Raw genomic sequence first — 17,887 nt, 5'->3', positions numbered from 1 at the left:
CACTTTCATCAAGAGGCTCTTTAGTTCTTCACTTTCTGCCATAAGGGTGGTGTCATCTGCATATCTGAGGTTATTGATATTTCTCCTGGCAATCTTGATTCCAGCTTGTGTTTCTTCCAGTCCAGTGTTTCTCATGATGTACTCTGCATAGAAGTTAAATAAGCAGGGTGACAATATACAGCCTTGACGTACTCCTTTTCCTATTTGGACCCAGTCTGTTGTTCCGTGTCCAGTTCTAACTGTTGCTTCCTGACCTGCATACAAATTTCTCAAGAGGCAGATCAGGTTGTCTGGTATTCCCATCTCTTTCAGAATTTTCCACAGTTTATTGTGATCCACACAGTCAAAGGCTTTACTTTCATCAAGAGGCTCTTTAGTTCCTCTTCACTTTCTGCCATAAGGAAGGTGTCATCTACATATCTGAGGTTATTGATATTTCTCCCAGCAATGTTGATTTCAGCTTGTGCTTCATCCAGCCCACCATTTCATGTGATGTACTCTGCATATAAGTTAAATAAGCAGGGTAACAATATACAGCCTTGGAACCAGTCCATTGTTCCATGTCTACCTGTTGCTTCTTGACCTGCCTGCAGGTTTCTTAGGAGGCAGGTAAGATAGTCTGGTATAAGAATTTTCCACAATTTGTTGTGATCCACACAGTCAAAGGCTTTGGCATAGTCATTGAAGCAGAAGTAGATGTTTTTCTGGAATTCTATTGCTTTTTCTGTGATCCAGTGGATGTTGGCCATTTGATCTCTGGTTCCTCTGCCGTTCTAAATCCAGCTTGAACATCTGGAATTTTTGATTCACATACTGTGGAAGCCTGGCTTGGAGAATTTTGAGCATTACTTTGCTAGCATGTGAAATGAGTGCAATTATGTGGTAGTTTGAACATTCTTTGGCATTGCCCTTCTTTGAGATTGGAATGAAAACTGACCTTTTCCTGTCCTATGGCCACTGCTGAGTTTTCCAAATTTGCTGGCATATTGAGTGCAGCACTTTCACAGCATCATTTTTTAGGATTTGAAATAGCTCAGCTGGAATTCCATCACTTCCACTAGCTTTGTTCGTAGTGGTGCTTCCTAAGGCCCTCTTGACTTCGCATTCCAAGATGTCTGCCTCTAGGTGAGTGATCACACCATCGTGGTTATCTGGGTCATTAAGGTCTTTTTTGTATAGTTCTTCTGTGTATTCTTGCCACCTCTTCTTAATATCTTCTGCTTCTGTTAGGTCTATACCATTTCTGTCCTGTATTGTGCCCATCTTTGCATGAAATGTTCTTTGCCTGAAATCGCGCCAAGATTTCTTAGATATGGGCTTCGCTGGTGGTTCAGACAGTAAAGAATCTGCCTGCAATGTAGGAGACCCAGGTTCAATCCTTGGGTCAGAAAGTTCCTTGAAGAAGGGAATAATCACTCCATTATTCTTGCCTGGAGAATCCCATGGACAGAGGATTCTGGCGGACTACAGTCCATGGGTTCACAGAGAGTCAGACATGACTGAGCGACTAACGCAATTACTTAAATATAAGCATAATCCATAAAAGAACGAATTAGTGAATAGGACTTGAGCTCAGCAAATGACCCTAACCACCCTTGTCCTTCCTAGTCCTTATAACACAGATCACCTCGAACTCAAGATTCATTCTATATTCTTGTTTAGGAAACTACAATTTGACTTATATTGGCTGAATCCTTTTTCTTTGAAATATAGCAGGTATGCCTAACTTTTGTATAGCATTGTTAAAGTTACAGATGGATTTTCTATATATTATCTAATTATATAGCAAGTTTTATAAAGAGGATACTCTTATTATGCACCTCTTACATGTGACTAAACTGAGACTCAAAGATTCAATTACTTACCCAAGGTTCCATTGCTAGAAAGTGGCAGGGCCAGACTCTAACAAGTTCCTTGATCTTGGAATCTGGTTGTTGTTTAAAAACTGTCTCATTTCGCCTCTCTATACAGAATGGGAAGTTGGTCTATGATTTTTAAAAAAGAGCCAGTTCTTGCTAAAAGAGAAGATTAATGACAACATCAGCTCTCTCAAGACACCAGGATATTACTTAGTGAACTAGATATCTATCCTTTATCTTTATTTCAAGCCTATCATGGCTGCCATCCATGTTTGTAAGTGTGGCTAATGAGAAAAGATGCATGACCAACTGCCCTTTCTATCTTGTATAGAAATAAATTTACCTTAGCCTTTAATGACACTTTGCCACTCTATATTCATGTTGCCGTAAATTAGTGTAATTCCCAAAGTGACTACCAAATGCCCATGGTGTAACCTCTTCACCCAGTAGGATCTGACCCAATATTCCTCTGATGTTGTCTAAATAGATGACTCACTTCAGGGAGCCTCCCTTTGAATTCAGTGCTCTTGGCATTTGCCCCAGTTCTGTAATAGCCACTATACTATGGCTATATCCCAGGGGTAAAGTAATGGATCTCTGGCAATCTGGCTGTCCCCTTTATTTCTTTTTCACATTTGTTTACACATCTGTGACTGTCCTCTGAGAATGGTACAAAGTATAAAGGATAATATCCACCCACTATCCTCTCTAAGGGTCAAAACCACATGAGCGGTCTTATCAGTCTCATTCATGTGCTTCTAGACATGGTTAAGCCATGTGAAAGCCAAAGTAGAGTGTTATTAACAGAGTCAAATTTAAATCAGTATACTTATTGCAAAAGACAATATTTGAGAAATGTACATAAATAGAAAGTGAACCTTTCATATTATGTGTGTGTGTGTGTGTATGTGTATGAGGGCACACGTGTGCACACCCAGTCATGTCTGACTCTTTGCAACCTTTTGGAAGTGGGAACACATTTTATAAAGCTATCCAAAGAAATGCAAAACCATATTTTCTTATTAGTAATAGTCCTAGTCCTTTCCCTTGAAAATCAAATTTAGTATCATATTTGTATGGCATCTGGGGAAACAAGTGGAGCAAGAGGTTGGAAAATTATGATTGGAAGTAAAATACTTGACTTCAAGTGTCCCATATACATGTTTTGTCCAGCTCACGCAATGGTTTTTATTCTTTTTCATTTGCATTATTTCTGCCTATAAACCTCTCTTCTGGAGAAGGCAATGGCACCCCACTCCAGTACTCTTGCCTGGAAAATCCCATGGATGGAGGAGCCTGGTAGGCTGCAGTCCCTGGGGTCGATAAGAGTCGGACACGACTGAGGTACTTCACTTTCACTTTTCTGTTTCGGGCATTGGAGAAGGAAATGGCAACCCCCTCCAGGGCTCTTGCCTGGAGAATCCCAGGGATGGGGGAGTCTAGTGGGCTGCTGTTTATGGGGTCGCACAAAGTCGGACACGACTGAAGCGACTTTTCAGCAGTAGCAGCGGCAAACCTCTCTTTTCCTATTGTTGAGGGTGTTTTTAATCTTTATAAAAAGTCTTGCAGAAGCAAAGAGTTGGTTTCTTTTCTTTTCTAGTACAGGCCAACATAGTTAAAGAGAGAAAGAGAGAAAGCTAGGTGTGTCTACCTTGCCTCTGCCACTTGTTAATTGTTTGATTTGCTTAACCACACTGAAGTTCAAGTGTTTCATATATAAAATGAGATCACAATATACAGGTCATTGTTAGAACCAAATGAGTTACTGTAAAATATGTAAAAATAACAGACATATAGAAGACGTCTAATAAGCATCATTTTTAACTTTCCCCTTAATAAATTAAAGAATATGAATAATTCCTCTCTGTTCTATACCTTTGTTGATGTACATATCTTTATTTGGATCAAACAGTAAATAAATTCTTATCTGGCCATCAGAAATTTAATAGAAATAGTGTAACCTCCAAATCCTGTACTTCTGATGATTATGGTTCTCTACTTTGGAACTTGAAGTAAGATGTGATTCTTAGTTCAGTTTCTGTACCTTTTAACTTAAGATGTGTCATATAGATAAAATTTCTTATTTTAAGAGAAAGAATAGTTCATAAATATTTAAATATTGGTTATTGGAAAGAGATCCACAATTTTCCACACTTTCAGTAGAGATAGGAATGGATTGTACCTAATGGTTCCCAGATAGTTTTTCTGGTTCCAAAATGCCATGAAGAGCCAGCTGCCTTGTCAAAGAAATACAGCCTTATCCCCACAGTGCCATTCCCTAACTCCACTCCAGCCTAGCAGAACTTTTGGATCCTAATAGATTAATGGAAGAAAGGCAAACCCAGCAAATCAACAAGACCAATAACCTGGACATTTAATGTGTAATGTGATGGTAAAGATTTGTCAGATCAGATCAGATCAGTCGCTCAGTCGTGTCCGACTCTTTGCGACATCAGACACATCTAAATTCCAGCCCTTGCCAACTGTGTAGGTTGTGATAAAGACCAAACAAACTTCTTTCTTTGTAATAGGAGTCTCTTCAATTTTTGTTGTTGGTGGTATTGTAAAATGGGAATAATAACGGTACCTGTGAGGAGTACCGGGTACATACAGATAGATGTTCAGTCAGTATTCAATACCATTATTATTTATCTAAAAGAGACCATTCCCTCTTCACACTTAATTCTACTAGTCTTCTGCCAGCTTCCCTGGTGGCTCAGAAGGTAAAGATTCTGCCTGTATTGCAGGAGACCTGGGTTCAATCCCTGAGTCGGGAAGATCCTCTGGAGAAGGAAATAGCAATCCACTCCAGTTTTCTTACCTGGAAAGTCCCATGGATGGAGAAGCCTAGGGGGCTATAGTCCATGGGGTCCCAAAGAGCTGGACACAGCTGAGCGACTGACACTTTCACAGTCTTATAAAATGGAAAAATACAAAAGCAGAACAAAAATGTGGATTCTCATATCAGTTCGTTCCACCCATTCTAAGTTTCCTTAAATTTAAGTGCTCTTTATTTGACATCTTTCTGAAGACCCCCCTTCCCCTGCACCACCATTACCCAGAGGGATCCTCCCACATGTAAGAAAGTTGTATGGCTACTGCTTAAGAACACAGATGAGTTTGAACCCTAGCTCATTCTCTTACTGACTTTGTGTTTGGGGCACAAATACCTGTCTGAGATATTGTGATAATTGAGTCAATATATGTGAAACACCTAGAAGAGTGCCAGAAAAGTACTGGAATGTGTATCCTATAATCTGTAGCTATGACTAGAAATAACAGAATGTATTCATTTTTTTCTCTTCTGAAAGCACCTGTTTATTTTGGGGTCCTGACCTTCTATTGTGATGATTTTTTTCCCCCAACCTCCTTTTCTTCTTTTTTCCCAATACTAAAAGAAGAAGGGCAAAGTATTATCTATTTACAGCATACCAGTCCCATGTATTGTCAATACAGTTGTCCTGTGTTGCAGTATTGAAAGGACTCATTATTATACATGAGTCCCTCCCTGGACTTCTTCATTATTCTCATGAGGGTTCATTAAAGCAGGGCTTTTGTGAAAGACCAAAGGTACTCCAGTTTTGACATGGCTATGACTTTCAACCTGGATTATAATTCACATTTCTCTGTATTCCACATTAAACTGTCATCTTCTTGAGGTCAAAGGACCATATCCTAACTTTATTGTGTCTATAGCACCTAACGCATACCCAGGAATGCTCCGTGAACTGCTGCATCACTGAATGAGTGAATGGAGTCACACTTGAAGTATAATACGCTAGCCCTCTGTTCAGCAACAGAGTAAACTTCCAAGTAAGTTTTGAGATAATCCTGAAAATTTTAAATTTGGGGGGCAACTCTTGTGCATTCTGTGTGGGGACTTTCTCCCTCTCTAGCATCATCATTCCTGCCATCGTTCATTGTCTGTGCCCCCGCATAATTCATCTTTTCCTATCTCAGTGCCTCTACTCTCACTGCCCTTTCTTTTTGGAATGCCTTTGTCTCCTTGTCTACGTATCTGAATCTCAACTCACATGGAAACATTTCCTTCTGTATTCTATGTGTGTGTCATTTCACCTTCTCCTGACCTACAATTGCAGCTGTTGTCTAAACCAATAGCTGTCACTTAGTATGTACTGTTGAGTGTTTTTAGTTATAATTTTTCAAGAAAAATACTTAACCAGATTTTAAATCCCTTGAAAGCAGTGACCTTACACTTTTATGCCTAGCCTTGCACCTCCTACATAGTGCAATAACAATAATAATTGTTACTAGAGTGACTTGGTCTATACCACTTAAACAGCAGTGAAAAATAAAACTAAACACAACACAATGAAAACATAGTTTATGGGTGAACAGGGAGGTTCTATGTGCTGAGACACATCAGGACAGAGATCTAAGTTGCAGATAGGGTTTCAGCTTCATTCATTCCTTTTGATTCTATGCTTTATTTTTATTTTTGTTTGATTCAGCTTTGGGGCAAGGGTGGTGGGATAACAGCATTTAACTTTAAGTCTAGTTGCATGTGCTAACAAATAAAAACTCTACTGCAGAATTGTTTATTTTACAATGAAACATTTCAAAACAAAACATGAGACAACTAATGCCTCTCTGCCATCTGTTCTGAAGAAGTGTGGGGAAGGTGTAGACGGGGGTGAAGTGTTACGTGCACGGTTCCCACCTCCTCTTCATACCTTTCAGGAACATGGTGCTAATGACTGTGGCACAGATATTACCCAGATTTGCCGTGTGTGGCAATGTATTTGAGCATCCTGATTATCACAATATATGAAGCTACCAAATCCAAAGCAGTGTAAAGTATTGTAAATGAGCAGGATGCTGGACGGTCATATAAGTTCTTGTTCATATTTTATTATTTTTAAGTATTTATTTATTTGGCTGTGCTGGGTTTTCATTGAAGCATGTGGGATCTAGTTCCTTGACCAGGGATCAAACCTGGGTCCCCTGCATTGGAAGTGCAGAGTCTTAACCCCTGGGCCACCAGGGAAGTCCAGTTGTTTATATTTTAAATCCTGATAAGTGAGTCTCAAATGAAGATGAAGGGAAAAACATTACCAACCATTGCTGCAAATCTCAGAGCAGCCACAATGACAGCTGATCTCGTGACAAGGACTAAGGTTGTCTTTGACACTAAGCACTTCTTCTGCCCCAGTGGCCAACAGCATCTGGTGCCGTGCATTTTCCTTACTCTGCATTTATGCATTAAATTTGTTTATATCTATTCATTGTCTGAATGTTACCACCTGGGTAATGTGTCAGCATTGTATGGAACTGGATCAGCAGCTCCCTTCATTCATCACCTTATTAACATTTGCCTTTGATTATATATCCTCCGAGGAAAGAATAACGTCCCGTTTGTTTTAGGATCTGACAGAACACTTTATGACTGGTGTGGGCTGCCCCAAATCATCAGCTAGGCATAAAGCCATCTCCTCCAATGAGCCTCTACCTCAGTTCAATTTGGCACACTGCCTTTCTTATGGCCTGCATTTGATAGACTCACTGTTCATGCGTTTCCATGAAACTAATTTAACAGTACCTAGACCTTTCTTCTTTTCACTAGTATCAAGCTCTCTTTCTTCCCATTCCTGGATTATTTCCTTTATTCCTGTGATAAACTTCCAGGTTTTTTTTTTTTTTTTTTCTTCTTCTCACTACTGTCAGTCTTCCAGGAGCATCAGAGAAAACTGACATTTTGCCCAACCTGGAGACTTCTATCTCCATTGTCCATCCATTCATTCAGCTCTCCATCAACTTACTATAGATTGCTTTGTTGTGTGTCAAGCACAGTTACATGTATTGGGTGAATGAGCCTAAGTTCTTGCGCTCACAGACCTTCAATTCCAGTGGAGGGGATCAGAAAGTGAACAAACAAATAGACCAACACATATGTGCCAGGTGGCAAGTTACGGCATGAAATAAAAGAGGGTAAAGGAGAAGATGGGTGGGCAAAGCAGGAGGTGGGGTATTAAGGCAAGACCTTGCATGACAGATGAGAAAACAGACATAGGTGGGATAGGTAATTGGCCTGAGGTCACACATTTAGTGAATGGTCAGTTCAGTTCAGTTCAGTTGCTCAGCTGTGTCCAACTCTTTGCTACCCCATGAATCGCAGCACGCCAGGCCTCCCTGTCCAGCACCAACTCCCGGAGTTCACTCAAACTCATGTCCATCAAGTCAGTGATGCCATCCAGCCATCTCATCCTCTGTCGTCCCCTTCTCCTCCTGCCCCCAATCCCTCCCAGCATCAGAGTCTTTTCCAGTGAGTCTATTCTTCGCATGAGGTGGCCAAAGTACTGGAGTTTCAGCTTTAGCATCATTCCTTCCAAAGAAATCCCAGGGCTGATCTCCTTCAGAAGGGACTGGTTTGATCTTGAATGGTCAAGCCAGATTCAAAACCAGGCCATCTGACTCAAGAGCCCATGCTCTTTGCCATGGTAGCAAGCTATGCTCTTGATCCTGCATTGTCCTATAATGGATAACTGAGAGTATTTCCAGGGGAAGGCTCCATACCTGCTGTGTGCAGCACTGTAATCCCAGCAGGAGTTCACAATACAGGAACCCAAGGACTTGAGGAGAATGTGCAATACCAACGCACTGCCCAATTGACTGAAAACAGACTAAGCAACAAATAAGGTTTAACAGATAAATACCAAGATTGCCAGTGCAGTCAATTCATTCCTTTCACTCAATCAGTAGGCTTTGTCACCATTTACATAGAAGTCTGTTTGAAATTGTTATATCCGACTTAAATCTATTATAATTAAAAGCCATGCTAATTTCAGGAGACTCTTAAATCCATAGTCTCAGCATCACACGCCTTGTTCAATAAAGCAACTCTCTCAATCAATGTTCCTTCAGATGTGGTAAATACTAAGTAATTAACCTTAACAAAGTCAGTCTTTGTCCATTTCCAAGAAATTAGTTTCTAAAGAAGTGTTAAGAGCACTGCTTGCACCACATGTCTATTAATATTTCTGGGTCCAAATAATTAGAGCATGTCCTCATGACATAAGAGATCTGGAAAACGCTGACTGGTTGCTTGTCAGCTTATGCGTAGTGTTAATGTGAGCTCAAGGCAAGTCTAATCATGCCACCTTCTTACAACTCAGGGTCATCAGAAAAAAAAAAAGAAATTAGATTTATATAAAATGGTCTAGAAGTATGAAAAGTATAAAATGTCTTACTTTAGAATTGATATTCAGTCATTCTGGATTTATCACCAGAAGGTTCCTGGCATTTTGAAAAGTATTCCCTTTATAAAAATCTATCCAATTGGGAAACCAGCCATGACAGAAGAAAACAGAACTGATTGCTTTATTTGCCTTTTTTATCTTATTTTTTGTTGGATTTCTATCAAGTGTTTCACTTCAGGAAAAATAAATTATGAAATATGAACACTTTCAAATCAAACAGCTATATGTCCTGACATTTAGTCACAATTAGTAAACAGAACACCCTGATGAAGCTTAAATTAGTTAATCCTCAGAATTTCCGGATATCTGGAAGAAAGTATAGGGAAACAGCACACTTCCACAGCAGATGTTCCATTAAAGGAAATCCAGGCCATCAGAAAACTGCATTTCTAAATCCTTAAAAGAAATACTGAAAAGGCCATATATATTTTTAGTGATTTGCTATGTGCCATAGATTGGTTTTGAAATGGTAACTGTCTCAAGTAAAATTATGTACCTCTTGGAAACTACTTTTTTCTCCTAGGCTTCTAATTCATATGCCCCATCCTTCAACATAAGACAGTTTTAAAATCATGAGTGCATTGAATAAGGCAGTGTTAGCAGGAAGCAAGATTAGATACAGAGAATATGTACGTGCATGCTATGTCGCTTCAGTCGTGTTCGACTCTTTGCAATACTATGAACTGTAGCCAGCCCACCAGGCTCCTCTGTCCATGGGATCCTCCAGGCAAGAATACTGGAGTGGGTTGCCTTGCTCTCCTCCAGGGGATCTTCTCAACCCAGGGATCAAACATACATCTCTTATGTCAGCTATATCTATACACATATCTCCTCCTCTTCAGCCTCAATCCTGCTACCCCCTCCTACCCCTCTCGGTCATTACAGAGCACCAAGCTGAGCTCCCTGTACCGTACAGCAGCTTGTCACTAGCTATCTGTTTCACACATGGTCATGTATAAATGTCAGTGCCACTCTCCCAATTCATGCCACCCTCACCTTCGGCCCCTGTGTCCACATGTCCGACACCCTCTATGTCAGTCTCTATTCCTGCCCTGCCAATAGCTTCGTCAGTACCATTTTCCTAGATTTCATATATATGTGTTCATATACACTATTTGTTTTTCAGAGATATTGGTTAGTCTCGTGTAATGGGAGCAAAGGAGTATACATACAGCATCAGATACGATATGGATTAGAATGGAGAGCGATTGGAAACAGGTTCTGCTTAGGAGACTACTTCACAACTCCCAAAGTGTGTGGACAGCACAGTCTCAGGAGATGGCAGTAACTATGGACAACTTTTTGAAGATGTAGGGACTGGCTGGAGAGTGAACAAAAAGCAAGACTGTATTACAGTGACTTTATTGTTAACACTTATGTAACCAGAAGTTGTTTGGATCCTTAATTGCTGTTTGCTAGCTTGATTAAAGGCTTTCTTTTTCTTCCAGGAGTAAATAAGAGTAGCTTCTTTTAGTTCTAAGTGAGTAGGCCTTTTCACAGAAAGGACAGAATGTACAAAATCACAAGATTTGGATAAAATATCATCAGCAATATTAATAATGCTTCCTGTCCATTTGAAACCCAGAAAAGGGAGTATCCTTAGAGGAAAAATGTTCAGTTATCTCTCCAGGCTAATAATATTGTCTCTGTATCTGTAAGTGCCTACTGTATACAGCCTCCACCAGGGTCTTAGTAGACATTATCTCATTTAATTCTCCCCCAAATCCAGTGAGATAGGTTTAAATCACCATTTTACAACTAATAATATAGTGACCAAATGAAGATAAAATCACATCTCTAACTAGGACCAAGCCAGGACTTTCCCAGACTAAATCTGATGCTCCTTCTATTACATGGCATGTGTGCAACTAAAAAGCCTCTTGATGAAAGTGAAAGTGGCGAGTGAAAAAGTTGGCTTAAAGCTCAACATTCAGAAAACGAAGATCATGGCATCCGGTCCCATCACTTCATGGGAAATAGATGGGGAAACAGTGGAAACAGTGTCAGACTTTATTTTTTTGGGCTCCAAAATCCCTGAAGATGGTGACCGCAGCCATGAAATTAAAAGACGCTTACTCCTTGGAAGGAAAGTTATGACCAACCTAGATAGCATATTCAAAAGCAGAGACATTACTTTGCCAACAAAGGTCCGTCTAGTCAAGGCTATGGTTTTTCCTGTGGTCACAGATGGATGTGAGAGTTGGACTGTGAAGAAGGCTGAGTGCCAAAGAATTGATGCTTTTGAACTGTGGTGTTGGAGCAGACTCTTGAGAGTCCCTTAGACTGCAAGGAGATCCAACCAGTCCATTCTGAAGGAGATCAGCCCTGGGATTTCTATGGAAGGAATGATGCTAAAGCTGAAACTCCAGTACTTTGGCCATCTCCTGCGAAGAGTTGACTCTTTGGAAAAGACTCTTATGCTGGGAGGGATTGGGGGCAGGAGGAGAAGGGGACGACAGAGGATGAGATGGCTGGATGGCATCACTGACTCGATGGACGTGAGTTTGAGTGAACTCCGGGAGTTGGTGCTGGACAGGGAGGCCTGGTGTGCTGCGATTCATGGGGTCGCAAAGAGTCAGACACGACTGAGCAACTGAACTGAACTGAACTGTGCAACTGAACAGAATCTCAAGGAAGGGTAAAACTACTTTTTAAATTTAGAAAATGGGGAAATTTAATTTTTTTTCAAAAGGCATCTGAACATTTTAATAGGCTTTTCTCCCCCTTCTGACTGCTGCTACATGTTTAAAAAGGCAAAAGAATAAGAAAGAACAGGAATTAAAGCTGGAAAATAAAGCTAGTGACTTGACCCCAGTCTTATTTTCCTCTGTTTGTCTTACCTCTTGCCCTCCATGAAGAGGTCAGAGAGAGTTCTGGACATACAGTGGAGTCCTCAGGTCTTGAGAGTGAGCGACCCCACCACAGAGCAGTTGCGTGTATCCTCAGGCAGTAGCCATATGACTTATCTCTTAAGCAGAATTCTTGTATTATGTTCCCTATTGGCCATTGTCAGTTCTGGGCTTAGAGCTTTTAGAAGCAGCAGCTTGCTCTGGAGGAAGAGCAAGGAGACCTCCTTGAAATGCCATTTACATGCCAAAGGCATTGTTTACTTAGATGGCTGGTCTGTGGCTGAGAGCAGGCGGCTCAAGTCCTACTCAGAGCCACATTCGCCCTGCAACAGACTTTGGCAAACAATCTAAGGAACTGTCAGGCTTGCACGGGGTCCTGAGGAATCTGGACCTCCCTGGCCCTGACACTGTTCCTCGAGGTCAGCCAATGGGGTATCTGAGCAACTCTGCTTAATCTGGGACTCAGCCATCCATGATAAGCAAGAAAGCAGGAGAGAGTAAGCCCACCAGCCTCTTAAAGTAAAAAAAAAAAATAGATGAGCAAAACACACACACACACAAAAAGAAAATTGCTTTTAAGAGAATGTCCATAGTGTGCTTAAGAATACAGACCTTTCCATAAAGCTCCTTCTCTGGATCTCATAGATTATCTGCCTCAGTGTTTCACTCCTAAAGTTCTCTAGTACATTTGTAAAGACTCCTTAGCCCAGAAACATAAATACAGTATGTAGTTTATGTTTTGGTATATACACATAAACCTGAGAGTGGTCAGTAAGAACTATTAGATGGAGATATTTAACCAACTTTATATCTTGGTTAATCGAACTGCTTGATCAAGTCCGTGAAAATCCTGCTAATGGAAACAGAATACGGAGAGTGTAATGTTTGATTCTCGGGTTTCCCTGGTGGCTCAGTGGTAAAGAGTCTACCTTCATTGCAGGAGATGCAGGAGACCCAGGTTCGATCCCTGGATCAGGAAGATCCCCTTGAAGAGGGCATGGAAACCCACTCCAGTATTCTTGCCTAGAGAACACATGGATGGAGAAGCCTGGTGGGCTAGAGTCCATAGGGTCGCAAAGGTCGGACATGACTGAAGTAACATAGCATGCATGCATGTTTGATTCTTACCTTGAATGAGAGTCTTTTGAGTCCTTCATTCAGGAGATTCAAGTTAGATTTTATAAACCTTTGATGAAACAAACACCATCATTTTAGATGGCCTAAGTTGAGGATACACTGCTAGTTTCAGTAATGGCTTAATGAAATAAGTGTGCGCAGATATGGCACAGTATGATAGACTAACTGGGCATGCTTTCTAAATCCCCCCAAAACTATTATCTAACTTCTGAGGGGGGAGGGAGTCTGCCCTATGTAGCATGCAGAATTTTCCCAACCAGGGATCAAACCCATGTCCCCTGTAGTTGAAGCATAGAGTCTTAACCATTAGACCACTGGGGAAGTCTTAATGTACCCTAATTTTTGTGTTGTATTATAGTGAGCAGAGATCAGTGTTAGAGCTGGATTCAGTTCTCAAATGTGCCACACACCAACTGAGTGACCAGGCAAAAGTTATTTTACCGCTGAATCTTTATTTCCTCAACTGTAAAACAGGATTAATTATGCATACCTACTAGGGCTGTTGCCAGAAGAAAATGAGGTAACTTGTGAAAGCATCTAGCATATATGAGAAATTCTGATGCATAAAAGAAATTCTGATGAAACATTAGCTTCATCAAGACAAAAAGATGGCTACCTACCTCTGTATCTCTAGCAAGGAATTTTTTAAAAGTTCATTGTTTCCATTCTGAATTTACTGGTTGATTGCTGACCTTTGGCTTCATTTTATATGGATATTTTTGTGTTTTTTTTTTAAATCCATGGATGTCCATGTCAGATTACTAACTCCAAAGAGGAAAGTGTGAGTAATTATACAACACATGCATATAAAGTGAGTCAGAGATGTCAATACTGTCACATAAAACTGTATTCATTATCTTCATCTTATAAAGAATTCATTTACAATACATAAAATTATGTGGGTAACAGAAAAAACAAAATCAGAGAGATTCCAGGGAAAATAACCTACTGAGGTCCTAAGCTTGAAATTTCATAAAGTGAAAATGAAGAACATTTCTAATGCCCTTTCTTTTTTCCTATTCTCCAGGGTAGATATTGAAGTTATGGCTGAAGTCCTCCGCATTGTCCTAATAATGTAGACATTTAAAGGACTACAGCTCATATTTTAGGAGCTGCCCTTTAAGTCACCTCAAGAAACAAGAGAATCATTTTATTCAGTACTGTTGGCACGTTGACCTTTTGGGGAAACATGCTGTATTATGTTTCACACTGTTACACTATTTGTTAATTTGCCTGTCATATTAACATAATAGACTATTTACAGCTGTTCTAATGTAAAGTTTTACTAATAATAATTCACCATAAATGTGGACTCTAGTCATTTCAAAAAGAACTACCTCATTAATCAAAGGCTTTTAAATCTAAATTCCAACTTAAATATGGTATTTTACACCAAGATTTTCTGCTTATAGAAACCATAGAAGAAGAAACACTGATTTAAAAGGTGTGGGAAATATCTTCTCAAATCACATGTTCAAATCCAAGGTTTAGACTATTAAACATTACTGCATTCTTCAGACCCTGCTGTTTTAAAGTCTTTGGAAATTTTAAAACACATACAATCTTGATTCAAAAAGTACAACTTCCCCCAGAAGAATTCAGTAGAAAATAAAAATAACCTAGCCGAGCTCCTACTCCCCTCTCTAAACATATCATAAAGCCTAAGAAGGCCAGATTCTCATCCTATATAATTCTGTGAGAATTCCCACAGGGAAATCTGTGAAAGAATTCAGAAACCTCCCTTGCGGAAATTCTCATAGAGCTATATAGGGTGAGAATATGGTTTATAAACAATAAACATAAAATTCTTTAAGTTGTGATCTTTGCCCTCAATTAAGCCCCAGATGTTAACTGGGATAAAATATTCTTGGGGCTCCAATACACTGTTTCCTGGGTTCCTAAGTATTCAGTCGGTCATTCAGCAACTATATTGCCAAATGGAGACATAATGATATTTGTTAAATGAGCCCATTGTTTTTTTTAATCCAGTTTTCAATAAGATAGAAGCCAGGACACATAGGACAAATCACAATTTAGGCAGAAGAGGAATATTATTATATTTTGCATATGTAGGTTTCTTTACATTACAAAAATGGCTTAGACTTGTTAAACATTTGAAACATACAGGTAGCTATAAAGTTAAAAAATAAAGTTCTCAAAAAATTTTAATAGACCTTGCCAATTTAACATAATTTTCATGTTTCTCTTCTAAGAGCAAAGAGAAAAAATAAGGTCAGGTTATCAGGTGGCGACTGAATAATTTTGAAACCTTCACCTACTTAGAATTCATGTTTTCTCTAAGAGAAAGAGAGTGGGAGTTTTTAATGTGCCTCGTTCGTAAGATAGAGCTGTTGTGATGCAAACACAGAAACAAAATGCAAGATCGGGGTTGTGGATGGTCAGAAATAGGCTTTGCCATGCTAACCATGGTCAGAACACTGAAGGTCTAAGGAGAGGAGGCAGGAGGAGGCCCACTGGTTAGATTCACAGAAGAGTACAGAAGTCAGGTCGGAGAGAGGAGGGGAAAGCTTGGAGGGCCAGAACTGCTGCCATTGAAACCTTATTAATATATCTTCTTCTTCCACCTCTTCTTGACATTCAGACTAACCAATTCATGTGCATTCTTGTCTGGGAGCAAGAACAGATGACCTATATGGAGAACACTGGCTAACACTGAGTGCTTACTATATGCCAGATTCTCTTCTAAGGTTTTGTATGAGTACATCTCATTTCTATGTGTCAGATTCTCTTCTAAGGTTTTGTTTGGGTACATCTCATTTAACCCTAATGAAATTACAGCAACTCAGTGAGACAAAGGCTACCATTATCCCCGTTTTACAGATAGTTAAACTGAGGCTTAGAAAGATCAAGTAACTAGTCAATCATATAACTAATAAATGTGGACAGGGAGGCCTGGCGTGCTGCGATTCATGGGGTCGCAAAGAGTTGGACACGACTGAGCGACTGAACTGAACTGAACTGAACTGAATAAATGTGTATGAAGTCAACTTTTATTCTTTGAGTATGTCTGTAGGCACAGAAACCAATATCATTGTATTCACCTTACTGATAGAGGTGGGGGAAAAGACTATTCAGAAAAGTACAGATCAATTCAGTCTAATAAATGGCATGGCAGGTATTTTGGATGTGAAATCATCAGGCCAGACAATCCAGCCAAACTCTATCCTTTGAATGTGTATATAACCTATGCACTCTCGAATTCCAGTGCTTGCAAATGCCATATACCCTTTTTAAGCTTCATAATGAGCTCTAGTTATTTCCAGCATGGATGGTTTATTTGAAGAGAGGTAATAACTGATATCATTAACAGGCAAAGAGAAATAAATATTTTACCATCTCATAAAACCATCTCATATGGATTCACTTGCCCATATGCTCTTAAACTTTCACCCTGATCTTCAGTTGCCTTTCTAGCACCATGGAATATTTTTGTTCAAAGGTGGACCTTTTTACCATGTCCAGAGCATAATCTGCCTAATTGCTCACATGTACTTTATAGTATGTATGTGCTTTCCATCTGAGTACTTTGGCTAAAGGCAGCATTGAAAATTAGAAATTTTTGGTACCTTTGCAGTCTTCTTTCTATCTACCTCTCCCAAAGTTCTAGCTACCCACAACCTGATTTTCTGCCTGTCCTTCTCAAAAGCATTCCTCCTTGTCCAAGATCAAACTTCAGTTTATTCATTGCAGCAGATCTGAGAGGCACAGAAGCAGTCTGGTGAGCTAATTACAATCCATTTAATAGATGAGTTTGGTTAACTAAATGAATCTCTAATGGGCAGGTTGATTGGAGGGGTCATTTCTGAGCAAGGGAGCCTTTTCAATACACAACTTCTAACCCCTACCCTATCTGTCATTAAAATAAGAGTTAACAAGATCCAAAATGTTGCCAGTGACTGCATTTGACTGTAAATTTCAAGAGAGCCCTTCTGCTTTTGTGATTTTCCTGTTCATACAGTAAACAAAATGCACACATATACTTTAGAATTTCACATAAGACATCATAGTCAAAGTTGAACCTCTAAAATCATCTCAAACAGTAACTTTAATCTTCTCCAAGAATCTGGTTAGCGGTATGTACACACTCACATACATGGACATAGCATTAAGATCCTATGATGTAAGCAGCTGGAGAGCAAAGAAAAGAAGTGGAAACTATGCCCTCAGCTATCCTTTAAGTAACATCATCATCTTTTCCAGCTTTGGTTTCCTCATCTCTAAAAGTATGCAGTTGAGTTTTCTTATCTCTGACGTCCTTTCAGCTCTAAGAGTTTTTGACCACCTTCTTTACTTATGCTCCAGAAACACTTTTTATTACACTCCTACAGCAGTAATGATACAGTTTCCCAAGACAAACTTAACAGAAGACCCAACTGTAAGCCTTCTGTATATTTCTCCAAATGGATTCAGAATATTTGCTTCATGGTAACCGGACATCAAAAAATCAACAAAACAAATAGATTCCTTATAATTTCTTTAAAGTGGAAGGCATGAATAATAGAACCAGCCTCAATAAGAAAAGGACATTATTTGTATTAATTTCTGCAGATAGAAAGTATTTTCTATATCTTTAGTTTTGGTGTAGATGTGACTGTGAAGCTTGTTTTCCTTTGGTATGAAATATGAAATGAGAGGATCAAAATAAGGTCAGGATTCTCAGTGGTTACCTAGTAAACTCAAATTATGAGTAGACGATATTGACATGGGAAAACCTTATCACTGTCTGCAAAAGGAATAGAAAATACAATGGGTCAGATCTGCCCAGATAAATTGTCTGAAATATATCAGTACATGAGAATTGGAG

General features: G+C 39.5%; 1 protein-coding gene and 1 non-coding gene across 3 annotated transcripts in view; one reads left to right on the top strand and one right to left on the bottom strand.

Annotated features, from left to right (window-relative positions):
- The window catches only part of RNLS (renalase, FAD dependent amine oxidase), a 276,338-nt gene that overhangs the window by 156,328 nt on the left and 102,123 nt on the right, over positions 1-17,887 (top strand). The gene's annotated exons all lie outside the window — the stretch shown is intronic.
- Positions 6,795-6,867, bottom strand: TRNAG-UCC (transfer RNA glycine (anticodon UCC)). The gene has a single exon. It is a non-coding gene; the product is annotated as a tRNA-Gly (tRNA).

Source organism: Bos taurus, chromosome 26, assembly GCF_002263795.3.
Source record: "Bos taurus isolate L1 Dominette 01449 registration number 42190680 breed Hereford chromosome 26, ARS-UCD2.0, whole genome shotgun sequence".
Lineage (NCBI taxonomy): Eukaryota > Metazoa > Chordata > Mammalia > Artiodactyla > Bovidae > Bos > Bos taurus.
The sequence above is the reverse complement of the archived record's forward strand: the minus strand, read 5'-3'. Positions and strand labels throughout refer to the sequence as shown.